Source organism: Ylistrum balloti, unplaced genomic scaffold, assembly GCF_031769215.1.
Source record: "Ylistrum balloti isolate Yb309-2 unplaced genomic scaffold, AGI_CSIRO_Ybal_v1 Utg371740, whole genome shotgun sequence".
Lineage (NCBI taxonomy): Eukaryota > Metazoa > Mollusca > Bivalvia > Pectinida > Pectinidae > Ylistrum > Ylistrum balloti.
In genome coordinates this window covers 452840-471204 of record NW_026782874.1, presented here as the reverse complement: position 1 = coordinate 471204, position 18365 = coordinate 452840, and the positions used below count along the sequence as shown (strand labels likewise).

Below are 18365 nucleotides of genomic sequence, written 5' to 3'. Positions count from 1 at the left end.
CATTGTCCAGTTTAAATTATTTTCAAAAAAAGTTCATACGACGAAGTTTTCGTAAAGCATTAGCGCTTTCAGTATTCATCTTCAAATGCTCAACATTACATATTTACAATGTAATAAGACAATACGTTTTGACGTCATAGATTTGATTACGTCACAGTATGCAAAGGGAGGTGAATCTTACATAGGACTATTTAGTTTAGGTTAGAACAATTTGATATAACACATTTCTTACTTCTTTTCTTTCTAAAACAGTGTCCTTATACACTATATAGAAAGGAATGATTTAAAACTTTTTTGTCCACATACATTAAGATATTAACCTAGCTTGATTTTGCTATATTGAGGAGAATGTATGTGTTCTTTATGTACTCAGACTCTACTTCTCAATTACTTATCAGTGTCTGCTATATAGCATTCATTACAACCTGGTCACATTATTACATATTGTACATTTTATGTATTGCATGTCATTGACGAATTTAAAAAAGAGTTTTTTTATTCTTTAAATATGGCTTGTACTATAAATTCACATGTGGAGTCCTTACATTTTCTGACTCCAAAGTAATCACCTTGTTGTAATTTTGATTTTCATAGTATTCGTTTCAGATTTTTCGTTTGTCTTATGCTGTTATGATGATTTTTCTCTTAACATTTTTCATTTTCTGGTCGTTACTAAATATGTTAATAAAGTTGTTCACTGTTCGGTATATATTCAAGTTCCTTATTCAAGCACCTCATTGATTTTTAAAATTGAAGTGAATTATGTTGAAATGTAGATGTTTGTACATATCAAAGAATTTGAAGTTTTGAAATGTGTTCACGGAATATGAGTCCATGTACATACATGCAGACATAACAGCAGCACAAAGCGCGATATGTGAATGAATAAATAATATCATTGTTTTGTTCGTTACTTTCCTTTAGACATCATCCTATCATGGGATTCACTGTGTATGACGGTCCTGTTCATCTTAACAACGTATGGTTCGATGGTTTCGGAATTAATCCAAATTATACTTTGAGCGCCATTGGATTTCAGCTCCAGAACAAGTTTCCCAGTTCTCCTGTTACGTCTGTTTCCCGGCTGATGTTTGCCTTCAATGATGAGGTATATTGTAGTTCAAATGCGATTTTAGCTAATAATAATTTTCCAGAGCGAGAACATTTCTTGTTTTGCAGTACAAATTCAGCTGTCCTCAGTGCAAACCATTTTTAGTTAGACACCTGCTATGTTCCTAATATATGAAGGCTAGGCTTAAATCATGGTTAAATTGGGATCAATCAGTCATCATATGCAAAAATGTCGATCTAGCTAAGAAACCCTCACAAGAATCTGATGCATTTTAAATTACTGGCAGGTAAAAACACATTATATAATGAGTTTCGTATTCCATCAGGTACGCGAGTCTAAACTAGGTATGAGATGATATATGAATATGTATACTATAAGAAAACTTAAAGCGACATCTTGACGACCCCTGTATATCTTTATACACACAGACTTTGGTGGGTAAACGGATATATGATGGCAATGCACAGAAAGCAGGCTATGCTACGTATGCTGGTGACCAGGGGGCAACCTGCAGGGACACGGATGGGTCTTTGACCTCTTTACCAGGTACACAGGTGGTGAAACCAGACCCGTTTTACACGACACCGTCCTGTCTTTACCGTAGTAACTGGAACATGGCGATTTGTCCCCACAGATATGGTAAGGTGAATATCCGAATTAATGTTACATTTAGGTACATAACTGCGGAGTTTCAAAGCTTTCAGGATTTACTTTTTTGGTGATGGCACAGATTTGAATATCTGCTACTCCATTGTAAAAAACAAACAAACAACACTAGAGTGATAGTCACTGATTGGTTTCAACGATGTGATCAGTTACATTTCACAAATAGTCTAAAAGAAGGAAGCAAAACTCAGATGTCATAACATCGTATACTCTGTAGATACCATTAAGCAATTGTCAATTTAATACACATATATACCTAGAAAAAGAAATTGCCAAAATTGCCAATATATTTCCAATAGATTGCCATCAACTGGCATCAACTGCCAATAGATTGCTAACAGATTGTCTTGTATTGCCTTTAGTTTCCTATATATTCGCACCATGCCAATAATATCTAATGTGTATAATAAAAGCAATGTACTGCCTTATCTGCAATTAATTCATGTACTGCTGTTAAAACACAACTTAGACATAACTTAGAAGTAAATATACAATTTCAATCTGAAAACAAAAACATATGGGGATATTTTCTTGTTTTAGGCTGATTTGAGAATAGAATATATATATATAATGTATCTATACATACCGTTTAAAATGAATTTTTTTTCAATACACTTTCTAGAAACATCTGGTATTGTACAAGTGTATCGCCAAAGATCAATAGTCACAAAATAGCAGAGCCTTCTTCACTGTTTACATAGAATCACTTACATACACTTATTAAACAGTTTGGCATTGGATGGGAAAGGAACTTTCTCTGTAGGGAGCCTTTCCCTAGATTTCTATATCTGAAGAAAAACGCAGATGTTGGTGCTGACATGTTCTGACACAAAACATTATGGGTAATATTTGGAAAACGAAACCGAAACTGCTACAGCAAAATTGGTCACGAATGATAACAAGTACCATTTACGCAAACAAATTTGCCTTTATTAACAAAGGTTTTGGAGCGTATGTAACTGATTCAACTGTCTGTCCATTTCTCCATTTGTCAGTCTATGATACACAGAATAATCTTCGAACGGTGAGCTGAACATCCAACCTTTTAAAAATCTATATTAAAGTGGTTATTTTAGCCTTGGCTTTGAAAACGTGATTACTTTCTCTGTCAAGTTATTACAGGATCACAAGCTCTTTTTATGATTTACAACTAACCTGTCTAATTATATTCCATCCGACTCCCAGAGAGGCATATTTTAATTCGGGGTGGAGCTATACCATAGTTAGTAATAGGATAAAAAGATATAAGAAACATTATTATCGACATTGCATGATATGTAGCAATTAATTTTGGTTTCACTTTTGTATCTTTTGAACAATCTTCGAAATTGCAAATGGTAGACACTGCTTATGGACTTTTAGTCCTTGAAGTTTGCTATAACCTGCTCACAACATCTTCATTTCCTTCAGTCCCCTCCTAGGTATTAACAATGTAGTCCCTGAGCGTCACTGAGAAGTTCTGGTAGGACGAAACAGCTGTACACATTTATATTGCAGTATAACTTTTTATTTTACTATTTATTATTGTACATATCTAATTCTGTATTTGTATTTAACATTGATATTATCTTGCGTGTGCTTTGTTCAATCTCCGTATTAAACGTTCGTTTTACCATCAGGTATATTTAAATATAATGATAACTCACAAATGACATACCACGCCCTTTATGTTGTTCACAGCTTATGATTCATATTCCAAATGTCGGTGACAAGGATATACATCCCATAATGGTTCGTGACGACTTGCCAGATGTGAGTGAGACCATCAACAAGTTCGCATACAACCCGCAATTTCTAGTGGTTCTTGGCGGGAACTATAGCTACACCTTGCATTGGAACTCCCGTGTACCTCGCAAGTTTGTGTTGGAAGGACTTGGAGTGGAAAAGTATGCTTTTTATGCTCCCCGAAAGGAGAGCCGTCCGTCTGTCTGTCATGATGTTATCCAGAGCTTAACACAAAAATCTATAAGAGGTATCAACGTAAACTTCATTGGTAGATAGATTTCAACAAGGAATAGTGCAGTGCAAACGAACCATTACTCCCTTTTGCATTATATAGGAGTTATTGCCCTTGATTATTTTTCATACTTAATTTTTTTGCAGGATCATTACGCTAAAAGTGTAAGAGGTGTTAACATGAAACTTCATAGATAGATAGATCTCAACAAGGCGAAGTGCGATGCACAGGAACCATCCCTCTCTTTTGCATGATTTAGGAGTTATTGCTCTTTGTCCCATTCGGGGAGCATAACCTGTCTCTGACGGACCTTGTTTTGTTTTGATATAGTTTTGCCCTGGTGAACCAATACCGTTAGGTAAAATTCGAACTTTTGTGTAAAGCAAGGTCTGTACATAGTATATGATGAATTAGAATGCAGAGTCTGGATAACAAAATGGTACATAATGAGTTTAAAAGAAATATGACTCATGACCTGAGCTTAAACTCCGTCATATGTTTTTGGTATGATGCATCGTGCAATTCCCCACCTTCACAATTATACAAGCCACCTTTTGCACAAACCATGTCCTTCATTAGGAGGTAGCATGCTTGTTTTTATAGAAATTCCACAATTGCGTGACCAACTCCACATCTCCGACATAAATATTTCTATGTCTAAGAACATCATTCTAGATTTGTTAGAAAACACAGCATTCTCTAAATGTATCGGCAGTAGTTTTCGGTGAAGCAGAGTAGCACGTACCGCCTGTTATATCCTTCAGACAGACAGTAAAGTCATGAACAAATTACATCGTTAGAAATCAGGGATTGTTGGAAATAAATTCGTTTCGATTTCCATGTTTTTAATTTATTTTTGTTGGTGATATAACATTTAATATTGTATGCAATGTTTTAGGGACCATCCTTTACCACTCGGGGTATGTTTACCAAGGGATGCGACATTTGACTTGAAGTCGTGGGCTCCGGTGTGGCGAGCGGATTTATCACAGTGGATACAGGTCAATAGTACCAGTGTATTATCAAATGAAACAGATGCTGGTCAGTATTACTGGGATAGAGATGTCGGGTAAGTAATCTAACCAGTAAGGAAAGAAAATTTCCTCTTGGTATTTTAAAATCGATTTTCCTCTGTTTGTCATTCTGTGTTTAATCCACACTTTTTTTGCAAAAGCTTGTTAAATGGGATGTATGTAAGCTTCAGCGGTTGTAATATTTGAAATTAAATGACAGCCATACAGGATGACATATGTTTTAGGTATTCATTGCATATACAATTATATACTTCCTGCTTTATTTTGCACTTATTTCAAAATGATTTAGACTAACTAAAAAATTTAACAGTTATTTAAACGACATCTTTAATTTCAAAATAATTGTTTGCTACCATCTCGGTGTGAAAACATATTATGATTATGTAAAGCAGTGATAAGAAAACAGCGTTTAACGTCAATAATTGTACATTAGGATTGGTAATAGCACTTTAAAATACCAATTTAGAATTCAGTATAGTCATATGTAGTTTTGAACAACATCAAATACGGTTTCGTCCATTTAACAATACTGATAGAGACCTCAATATTTGAATTCTAGGAGGCAACTAATGAATATGAAATTTGGCATGACCAAAAATGTTAAAAAAACGTGAGTTGCACCAGTAACAAAATTCTAATCTATATATTTTCTGAATTCTCCATATTTGATTTCAAATTTATGCTAGTATATACTTACTTTAAGATTTCGGGCTAAATGTAATAATGACAAAAGTTAATTCAATCACTCCTTACAAAAACTTTTAATAAGCGATACTAGAACATTAGTAAGATTATTTTACGTCCGTATGATATTGATTTTTTGTCCTTGACTAACAAACAATCCATGAATGAATTAATTTGTAGATTGGCAGACAATTCGCAGACAATTTATTTTTCAGTTCATAGGAACACATTGACATAATGATCATACTACTACAAAACTCCTGTGACAAGACACTTCAACTTACATATACATTTTGATTGGCTAGATTTTAATAGTCTGTGTTGCTTGACTCTGGGGACATCATGGCTAGCGTCGTCATGTTTACCGATTTAACACCTATCAAAGTGTTTCATTAGGAGCGGCTACAATCTTTTCGGATCACGTAAGCTACCTTTAAAAATCTACATGAGGGACACAATCTTTAGCGAGAAAAATTATCGTAATCTACAACTAGTTACTTCATTTATCTGATATCGCGGAGTGTATCATAACCTCCTGTGTACGTCATAGCAGTGTCGTACGCATTCGTAATAAATACTATAACAATTAACCTTACGCTTTAAAATATTAATATGAAAAGTAAATTCTGTGGTAGAGAAAACTATCTACTATTTTAATTTGTATAGATATAAGTCCTAAATACGTTAACAAAAGCGAGTGCGGTATCACATGTGAAATGGGAGTCTTCTTATAATCATTGACATTATTTTTTATTATAAGCGAACCGGTAATAAGTATTTAAAAATTACGTATGAAATATTTAGCTGGATAAGAAATTATTTTTTCTTCAAAGTATCCTAATATTGGCCAATGAGTCCAGTGACACATGATATAGCGGATTTGGGAAACGATTTTGGTTCAGTAAATGATGTGGTACTCACCAGTCGCATAGTAAAACGTATTAGACTCAATGACAAAAATGTAAATGAAAATCAAACAATAAGGTATACTAGCTGAGTTTTGAACTCCATCCATAACCGCGTTCCTTATCTAAAACCGACTGCAGTACCGTAAATCTATCGACAGTTTACTACAAAGTGCATTAGCAACATACCCATAAATAATCCGGTTGTGGATTTCTAATTAAGGAAAAAGTAGGCGATACGAGTCGTTTACTGGCTCTTTCATAGACAGTACATGAGGTAATATTTTAAACAAAATGGTGGCTTTGACGGACCAAGGACACCGGAATTTAATGGGAAATATTTCGGCAAGTAAAACTTGTACATTGTCCCCGTGTGGTCAGATTAAGTCGGTATGTACTCCGATCAGTTGTTGTAAATCGCTAGTCATTAACATAAGAAATAGTATTATTTATAAATACTTAATTACAAGTTCACTGATCTGTGTGCACATTAGTGGGTCTAAAACTGTTTAAAACTATATAGCTAAGGTACCGTAAGGAAAAGTAGTCTCGATTTTGTTTTGAATCTTTGCATTAATGACTCCTTCAAAGAGTCATACCAGCAAATTCATGATGCATTTTTGTTAACATTTGCGGCCTTGAGGAACAGAGGACACTGAAATTTTATGGTAATCATTTCGTCAAGTAAACCTTGTGCAATATTCTCGTTTAGTATGATAATCTAATTTAGTCAATATGTACTCGGATCAGTTGTTGCATACTCGCAATAACATGAAACTTATATACTTATATAAATACTTACATTATCATTATCATTTGTCCGACAAGTGCATTCAAATGAAACTTTGTGTGTAGACTATGCGGAGTTGTGCATTCTTTCGGCTATTTTTTTTTCGAGCAGACACCGAATAGGTAGCCAGACCCTCTGACTAGTTAAGATTTAACAGGCTATAGCTCAAAGGCCGTAGGTTGGATTGAAATGGTGTTGATATTGATGACAAAGTACAAAGTTTGCTGCAGACTTTCTTTATCAACATTCATGATGGCCGCCACAGGAAGTGAAATTTTAATGGGGTCCGTATTTTGATGACAATAAATACATAGATTTTGTTTAATATAAGGAACCAAAAATGTTAAAACTTCGAAACTATAATATTGTTATGAGTGTATTTTTAGGCTTTTCCAGCCCTGACCACTATATAGGTGTATCAGTTATCTATTTTTCAGTGTTGTCTGTTAGAGTCTACTGACTGCCATTGATTTACATGAGACATGCATGACTGATTTTCTGGTCCTGAATATGTACATTTGAGGTCAGGTATCTTGCTCTAATGTAGATGGGCTTAGCTGTTGAGTAGAATTATTTCCTACTTCAATTAGCATTACTTTGCGATTTCAGGGGTAGTTTGGGAGAGTTATGTAACGGTCTCCGTTACAATTAGAACCTGTTTACACGTATTTATTTACGTATATTGAGCAACTTATGTAACCCTGTTATTGAGTTTATATATGTTAAGCCGTTGTATTGAATGTACTAGTGCTTGTTTGTCATTTGCTATTCAGGCTACTATTTATACAACTTCAAAGTTTAACAAGACGTACGGAGACCGTGGTGAAAGACTGTAATGGTCTGTGTCCAGTCGTACAGATAACAGTAATATCAGGCAACCTAAGTGATGCCGACTGCAGGACCAGAGCCTACCCGAAATACCTTAGGTTAATGGTAAGAATGACAATACCGGCTTGCCAACAGAATATTACTCCAATTCATGAAACTAAGGCAAAATATAAAATAGAATGATTTATACAGATAATCCTTGAAAACGTACAATGACAAAAATCAAGAATACCCATCATATTTTGATCGATCAAAAAGTCAGAAATGGCACGTCCCCAAATGAGACAAGAGCGAAACCTCCAGGCATACTTACCGCCATCACTTTATATCGCACAAGGTAATAAAATATTTCCCAATGAGATCATTTTGATGGATGTAAAACGTCCTCTTAATTTTCCCCAACCCGCATGTCTCGAGACCTACTGTTGTAACTTGATATCGCATAGAATGTTAGAGAGATCCTTAAGTAGGAGGTTAACAAAACAGGCCACAAAGACCTTACTAAGTCGTTTTATTTCACTTTCAGGAAAATAACATGAAGTGTATTCACCACGTCTATTGTATATACTCACAATAATTGGAAATCAAAGACACACATATTCATCTACATCAGTCGCTTATCTCGATCTTTTCCTACAACGAAACCAATATGGAAGCTTTCCTTCAATCTGTATGATAAGCGTGATGGTCTCGGTTTCCTCATTGTGAATTTTCCATTTCTAGATAGCAATACCCTACATTCCCAACCTATGGCGTGTACATGTCGCAGTCTACTCCATTTATCACGATTTTCGTACGAGATGTCGTCAACTGACCGTGAACTCGTAGCGCAGGATTTCAAAAGATGCATACTGACAAAAATTATAGGACTGTTCTACGGTCGTCATGATGATCTCGTTGAGAAATATTCTCTTTGTGCTATATGTCGCTGGACGTGTTCTTTAGTTTGACTGTTGGTTCCGTTGTTGTATACCTTGTTCCCATATGAGAGCGTGAATGTGACCGAAGTTTACATTGCGGATGTCATCGATGAAGTGGAAGACGCTTACTCTTCCGAAATGCCCGGTCTAACTTTTACGCAAATCTGTCTTTGGCTCACATTTTGCATTAGTTTGATTGGATTTGAGTTTAGGTTATAATATGTTGACATTTTTATTTATTAGATAAGCTGGAAATGTTTTAAAACTTTGCTGAACTCTTACTGTATTAACAACGCTAGATGTAATAATTATTACATTAAGCTTTGCTACTGTTTCGATTATTGTAATAACGACAAAATTATTACATCAGGCTTATCAGCTGAAACGCTTATTGTAATAAAAAAAAGAAGTTTATTACAATAAGCGTACCTGTCGTAACGCTTTATGTAAAATTATTTCATTTAGCGCTGTTTTTACAATTAGAGTCGCATCAGTGCATTGATTGAATATTTCGGTTCAGTGATCAATCATTGGCCGCCGAATTAATACCTGACAGATAGTCCTATCGCTATCGGTTAGAGCGTGAAATAGAACCAACACCAATCGTGATCTCATAATCATACCTATACAAGGTATAAGATAATTACTTACGAAAACAATAATTATGCATGGAGAAAATTACGAGTCGAATACTTGATAAATTTTCTATCCTACAACTGTCGCTGCCGTATATATATAAATATTGCTCCAGAGACGGAAAAAAGTATATTTTGCAAGACAGAGGTACTTCGGATATTTTGAAATACCAATAGCTGTTTAAATAAGCAGTTTTATTTGTTGTAACAATCAAGATTATTAAAAAAAATAATGAGATTGTTGTTATATCAATTGACGTTTGAGTCGTATACTTCCACGCGGAGCAATTGTTTTGGACAAATTTTCAGGCATGATTCAACGTAATTCTATCGTCAGTCAAAAGGTAAACAAATATTGACCAAGAAGATGTTGAATATATACTGACGACGAGTAAAGAATTAATATCATAAAACATCACGAGTAATAGATCAGTAAAAGTAATTTTTGATATGATCTTATTACAAATATTTAGTTCATCCCATGTAGACTTTTGTAGCTGCGTGTAATGTATGTCACGTTATACACACATGATTATTGTCAAAATAATAAAATTGTATTACAGACGGAAAAACAGAAAGGACCATTCGAAACGACATTAGAAGGGACACATCTCAAGCCCCCAATAGTAAGTGTTGTAATAATGCTTTGAACACCCAGCATCACATTTATTCGTTTAAGTTTCATAAAATATCTTAAAATACTCTATTTGTCTTGACATATTCATCATTTGCAAATTTCCTGACAAGTTGCCTTACATAGCTTTGCATCGTGAATCCATGAAATCATATGCTTCTTTAATGCCTCTTAAGCCATAGAAGAATTGAAAATAAATGAAGATATAATTGTTCCAATTGAAAGTGAAATAACACCAAAGCATTTTTAACTGCCCCATATATCAATTGGATAATAACTAATTCCGAAAAATGTAATCTTTTCTAATATGCTGTGATATAATCTAAAGCTAAATCTAAAGATGTTATCTAATTTAGGGCTGGCTTCTTGAATTTCCATTTAAACAATTCAGAAACTTCTATAAAGACCTTCATGTTTACATTCTTTCATCCACAGAATGTCGGTGCGGGTGCATCAAAACCTTTTCCGTCAAGAATGTCGGGATTTGGGAGAAATTGCTGCATGAACAAAAACAGATGTAAGAGCCCATGAGATCTTTTTTTTAAATGAAATATGATATATATAGCATTTATACTTGAGAGCAGATTTATATTAATCTTTTGTCTTGTTGTCAAGCTTGATTCACGATAGGGACAAACTTATTCATGATTTTTTATTTGTTTTTGAGGAAAACCGTTCTATTTTCAAGCTTTCTTTTTCAGAAAATACCAGAAATGTTTGAAGCAAGCTATTCCTGTGCTATTTCAAAAGTGTTTGCTCAGAAGCAATTGGCTTATAAAATATTTCAAAGGATTCACTCAATTCCAGTGCCTGTTGTGTCGTATTTTTGTTTTTCTTGTAACATAATGTAAACTCAGTCTTCGAATAAAATAAATAAAAAACATCGAATGTAGGTTAATGCTGCTTTTTTGTTTTAATACTCACGAAAATGATACATTTTGAAAACGACTTTCGGATATTTTTCTACTGTTGCTGTTTTCCTAATTTTATCATCATACATGATGTCCAAAACTACTACCTAGATGTATGAAGTAGTCTGTACGTAGCAGTTAGTCACGTGAGACCAACTTAACACTTGGTCGCCAACTCTTGCCGGAGCACCCGGTTATTGACATGTTTCGACAAAAATGATCTTCCTTCAAGCGAATAAAAAGTGCTGTACTGAATATATACATATATCAGCGTTAATATAACGCAGTAGTGCCAACTTTGCCGATATTTTAACACAGCATTTCCACTTTCAAAAACTGTTTTTTATCCAATATGATTCCGTATTTCTTTCAGTAATATATCTGGTGCGATTTATAGAGCAAGTGTTAATATTGATCTGTCAACTTTGGAACTCTTCACTGTTTTCAACATCACAAGACCAATGAAAAAATCAGAACTATCAAATAATCATTGATGGACAAAAGCCTTAAACAGAATTTCTATTGCATTTATCTTAAGATGATATTTGCAACAAAGATGAAATATCGTGAAAATCGCTGAAGGCCTTTGGTTATAATGAGATGTCCGGCGATTTTCGTACAGTAGAATTATACACCGTCTTCACCGTTATCATAGCAGCCGATCACAGCTGCGATCATTGAAGAGGAAGTTGTCGCCTATGTGAAACTTACTTGCCGTATTTCATGAAAGTTACTGTAGTGTTTTTTATTGTTTGATCATACCTGACACCATCCAATGAATTTCGACATAATTACACAAACGTAATGAAAAACACTAAATATAACCAAACTCTCAGCCAGTGCAGTTACTCCTCAGACGATATAAACATTGTGACGGCATCAGAATTTTAAAATGTCAACAATGTATCTTTTACAGGAATTAGATAATTTAGCAACATTATGAGATGCAGCATTAACCTACATGCGATGCTATTTTTCTGCTTTTTATGTTCGTAGTAAAAAAGGAAATACTTAGATCCTAGTCTGACATTACAAAAAAATGATGAAATAAAATCCGTGAGTGTATTCGCCATTTCATTTCCTAACTATAAAGTATAGAAATAAATGGGATATAAATTTCATAATTGGCATCGGATATATTGACGTATTCTTCATCATGCTGAATGAGATCGCGCTTCAACACAAATATGTCTTAGGGATTCATGAATGTATTGTTTGACATAAAAAGTAGGATATAAAACTAGGACATAATTCAATGTAAAATTATTGCTCTAGAATAAAGAGATTTCAATTAGATTTTGAATGAACTATCATCACAAATCGTACATTTGGAATTCGTGATTTCGGACTTGGTGGACTACTTACCTTGATCTTTGATCTTTTAGAGCATGAAAATAAATGTTAAGCTTGATTCATGATCTAGAAAAACTTTGATGTGATGAATTTCTTGTAATGAAGCCCAAAGGCTGGGGACTTGTCAGACTACAAAAAGCATAACACTGACGTTTCATGACACTAAAATACCCAACCAATACGGTTGGGTGTCCCCGGGAAGGACGTCTATCAATAAAGAAACATAAAGTAACTGACAAGCCCATGACACGTTTTTTCCTCCGTCAGCGGCAGAACCTCTTTTCATTTATTTCGTTGGTACATTTAATAATTTTACAAACGACAAACAAGTGAAATAGTACCTTTCAATAATTTATATAATTAGTAGAGCCAAACAATTAATCAAACTGCATTATACAGATGTTTTCTTCTAAGACTCATCATTGATGCTACGGGCCTAAATTTTGAAGCCTAGCAGACGCCTGGGTGTAATTTAAAATGAACGGAAGAAAAGTCAAAATGTAGACAGGGAGCTCTATTATTTAATAAATCCGTAATTTTCATAAATCAGATGATTTTAGAACAGCGCAAAGTACACGTGTATATCCTGGACTGTGCCACTATTCAGTTGAATTGAAACGTGGCATGCAGGTTACGGTAAAAATCTGGGACTTAAAGTCCACCAGCAGTGTCTACCATCACGAATGCATCTGTCCAGGAACTCTTAAACAGAGTATAAGTAGACTTACTGAGTAATATTTATCCACTTCTTCATAAGAAAAATCCTTAATCACTAACCCAGAACTTATTCCGGCCAACAAGATGGTTAATTCCTTATTCCTGTTTTAATACAGATTACTATGAGCCAAAATAACTCCACAAGACTTAGGAAAGCATGTTTCCGTATTGATAGATTGATATTATATTCTTTTACGTTTTATGCAATGGATGACAGTTTGCAGAAAAAAAATGAAGAAAACCTAGGTTCGTTTCATAACCCTCATGAAAATAGTCACCTATGCATTCAAAATGTCGATTTATAAGTTCATATTTCTATACAGTTCACAATATATATTATTGAGCCCGTGTGAACCTAACTTTGCCAATGTTAATTGAATAAAAATTCGTCTAAATCAGATAATCAAATGAATCATATAGATAACACTTGAGAATCATTACCATAGCCGACAAGAATATTGTCGTACACTTTTACACCAGTAATATTTATTTCCACATTATTCGTATAGTTGCAGTTTGCTAGTTACGACAAGATAGACTAATCTTCAAAATCATCTTTGAAGTGTACTATGTAAAGATTTCGAAATTGGGAATTGTGATTTGTAATATGGGAATTGTACAGTTAATTAAATAATCGCGAATTGCGGTCTATTTCAAAGTGAAATGTCAAATAGTGCGATTAAATAGTTCTGACAAATGTCACTATATTTTCATATTATTCATATTCGCCTCTGTGAAACATCTTACCGTACCATTTGTTTTATAAATGGTCGTCTAAATATGAACCACAGCTACAATTTTGTAATAATTAGAGAATCCAAAATGTATTTGGCTTTCTTTTACAAAAGTTATTGAGTCTCTTCATCCAATATCATATCCTATTTCGGTTTTCCTCAGTCACCTCCCAAAGTATCAACGCTTTTGATCTTTAGCAGAAAGGAGTTACAGAAGGATTAATCATCTGTATAATGCAGCTTAAATTATCATTTGGCTATATCAATTCTTTGTAAACAAAAATGCTTGCACGTGTGTATCCTTTTTATAATCATTACAATGTTATTCTGTATTTTGCAGACGACAAAATTTGTTTGAAGAATTTACTAGGCATTTTTTATATAGACGATGAAGTGGTTGTTTTTCCTCTTCTCTTTCATTATGCCACAATTAGGTTTTGCCCTTCATCACATTAGCGTATTCTATATGAACATCCGTTGACAGAGATGTTGGAAGTATTTGAGTGCATGTGATAATCTAATCACTAATGTATGTAAACTGAAGAAATGCCATCGAATTGCATTCCATTTATATCATGATTTCAATTACAGCTTGAATATTGAAATTTTCACAAAATGATAAAATACCAACAAAATGTATATCTTGTTATGACAGCAAAAGGTTTAATTGGAAAACAGGAGCAACGATATAGTAGAAGTGCAAAACAGGAGCATTGTTGGGAGTTCGTGTCAGCCAGTTTGAATCATTTCACTTCTGAAATAGAACAAACATTACTTATGAAATCGACATTAGCATTATGACATACATGTTAATTCACAAAACTCATTTTCATAATACAGCTATCCTAATTAGGATGTACATGTAGATCCATCGTGTACGCCATTTCGCTGAGTACATCGAACAGCTATTAACCAATACTAACAATAAGCAAATGGGAAAAAGTTTTCAAAATTTATGGATGCTAAAAGAAAACTTCCCTCAAGCATTTATCGAAATTTCTGTTATAAAATATATTAAAGGCATGCATTGACCGCAATCTACATAATTATGTAGGCAGATGTAAAAGGTAAAACGGTAGACTAAAAACTACTTACTCTATTTGTCATTAAGAAGGAACAGGAGGAAAGCTGAAATCAAAATGAAAATGTTTTAATAGTGAGAAGTGTTTTAAACTGTTAGATATCTCCAAACCAAAGTGTATCCTCCTTTCCATTCTGCTTCTACTTCAAACCTTAATGATGTCTACGATATTTGTTTTTATTAACGTGTAGAAGTTAGAATTTTAGCTTTAATACAAATAATTAAAACACCATTAGTTAATTTCTTATTTGATTGATTTAACAACGCTCAACTGTAGTGCCAAGAAATGATGAAAATGTTTAAAAAGATATCCAAAAGGTATGAAGATTTATAGCATTATCAAAATAGAGAATTTTATTGATACAACACAATTTCTTTAATAAAGTATATTCTCTATCTCATAAAAATCGAACGACTATTTCATATACTATTTCAAGAGGGTCACATATCAATTAATGATCAATGCTATTGATAAATGTGTGCTTAATTGTGAGTAATTCATTGTACCGTGTACTGATTTCACTTCGTATCATTTCCTTTTTTAAAATGTGTATGCGTAAAAGAAGCATGTAGTGATAATATTTCGCATAACATTCCTGCTTCTTGTCAAATATGTCATATTTAAGTTATTTTGCGTTAAATACATGACTAGAGTCCTGCTCATGCCTTCCGCAGAGGTTAGTTAAGACAGCATATTTAATTTTTCTTTGGTACATATTCTTTTCACTACAAAGCTCGCTACAAAGATCTTGTTCTGATATCCCGATATTCACATATGTGCAATTAAGAATGATTACACGAAACACTTCACAAAAAATTATTACCTTACAAAATGGAAATATCTCCATATATGCTTACTTCAAACTTTCGGTACAGATTCATTATTAATTAGTGCGTCTTAGCGCAAATGAGGACGAGGATAATTTCAGAGGAAAGCGATTCGAGGAAAATAAAGATTTCTGTTAGTAAATACATCTGTATTCTCGGGATATGACTATTTAAGATAAATCACAGTTATATTACATTTTGACAAAAGAAAATTGATATAAAAGTTAAGTTAAGCGGAAAGTTATGTTAAAATATTAAACAATGTAACATTTATGGAATATACAAAACTACAAAGATGTTTACAAATATATATTCAACCGACAACAGATCGTGTTTCATATTTGCCGATTGTTGAATGCTTACCAATGATGAGTAACCACCAGATGAAATTAATTCCAGTGCCGATCCCGGCGCCTACGGCGGATCCTACTCCACCATAATTTCCCCCATATAAGCCACCTGCGTTATATCCGAAGCCACCTGCGTTATATCCGTAGCCACCGCTTCCTGGGTGAATAAGGTATCTTTGCCTGTAAACTCTGTAACCATAAATTGGCCTTTGGTAAGCAGCATATGACCCGTAGTTTCCGTGGCCATAGCCTCCCGCCGAAACAGACTGAGCCAGACAGGCTACAATGGCAGCTGCCAATGCGACGACTACGTACGAACGCATGATCAGAAATGATGATGTATGATGTGATTTCGCGAGCTTATATACACATAACTAGCCAATGAAAAGAAAGGTCAAAAGTCAAAGTTGTCAATATCGTATGAATGTTTGATGTCATGAGTTCTGTTTAAAGGATTGGGCGGGTGTGCCAACCGCACATTTGAAACACTGATCGAACGTAATCCGTTAGAATACTTAGATGTTGTTATCCATACAAAATAGTTTTTAAATGTTTTGAATTAAAACAAAACTACATCAAACTATTGGCAAACTAATGTAGACCACCACATTAAGGTCTTATTGTATTTCAACTGATATAGAAAACACTATTTCGCTGGTTCAGTGACTCGGTGATATGAATTGTTAAACAAGCAGTACATTGAGTATTATCTGAAGTGTAGTTTAATTCATCTGCAAGCAAAACAGCTCCTTTATTTCATTTGACTATTTATTTCTCATCATCAAAGTTCCAATCACTATCAGTTCAAATAACAGTATTATGTTCTATTTCTAACTGTTATTAAGACTTTTACAAGAATGATTAATAATTACACTTACCATTTTAATTGACTTTACAATCTTTGTAATGCTTTATATCATTATTCATAGTTATGACACTACCTCCCGCGCAACGTCGTATGACACACGGGTATTGAATTGTTAAACGTTCAATTAATATATGAGAAGAATCAATTTTTAGTTTTTGTTTGTTTTGTTTTGTTTTGTTTTTTTTTTTGTATTTTGGTATCAGACAGACTGAAAAAATAGACTGTTCTATGATGGTAGTTTTAAGACTAGATAATTAAATGTTTTTTGTTATTTTCGTGTATACATATTTCGGAATGTATTCATTCGAACTTTATCCTAATGAAGAAAAACTGTTAACATAATGATCAACGTACCATTTTGTCTAGTTTGTCCAGGATAACAGTAGTTGAATTTTACAAGGTAGTTTTCCCATTTGCTTGAGTTCAATTGTACTTATTCCAGTAACTCAAACAATATAAAAAGCAAGAAAATATCAACATAACCAAGGCAAAATATGAACAAAAGAATCATGGAAAAGTAGAAGAAGAGTTATGCAAGGTGTACCGGAAGAGTAAGTGCCTTCTGCTTTATCGACGACCCCGCAATATAAGTCTTGGTCAATTTAAGTTAGTTATGTCACGTTCTTAAATGAGAACAAGGTATTCAACAACGGAACCAACTAGGAAACTAACGAGCATTATACACATTACCATATAGCTTCATATCGCACAAAGAAATACAATATCTCTCAATGATGTCACTATGACAACCGTAAAATCTCCTAATAAATTTCATCAACCTGCATCTTTTGAAAAACTGTGTTAAGAGTTTGTCCATCAGTTGATAACTCCAAGCACGCAAATTGTGATAAAGGCAAACGGTTCTTGAATATCGAACTACCTGCGACATGTAAACATCATCGGTTAGGGATGCAGGGATATTGATATCCAGAAATGGAAAAACTCACTGTAGGGAAACTTAAATTATAACACATATCATAAAGAGTGGTGGAAGGCTACAGCTGTTGATTTCGTTGGTAAGATCGAGATAAGCTGCCAATATGTAACGGTGCATGAATTTCAGTGTCATTTGGTTTTGCGTCTAATATGAAAATGTTTACACGTCTACAAAGCAAATAGAAGTCCTTATATATGAGATATGACATCACTTTTTGTGCATTTCAATATTACATTTCTTTTGCTTTCAATCTTGATACTTGTTCTGTAAACATAATGCAAAAGTCACTATTGTAATTCCAGAGAAAGATATAATGCGTTTTACTCCATTGTAATGGAAACATGAACACTTTAATATCTTAGAAATGAAGTTACATCTTATGCTCGGAACCAAGTCCTAGATCTCTTGAAAACTTCTTTAATATGTTCTGGCCACCTCAACAACATAGTTTCATTATGAAG

At 33.9% G+C, this 18365-nt stretch overlaps 1 pseudogene; it reads left to right on the top strand.

Annotated features, from left to right (window-relative positions):
• Positions 1–18365, top strand: part of LOC132563465 (protein DDB_G0287365-like) — a 51409-nt pseudogene that overhangs the window by 15547 nt on the left and 17497 nt on the right.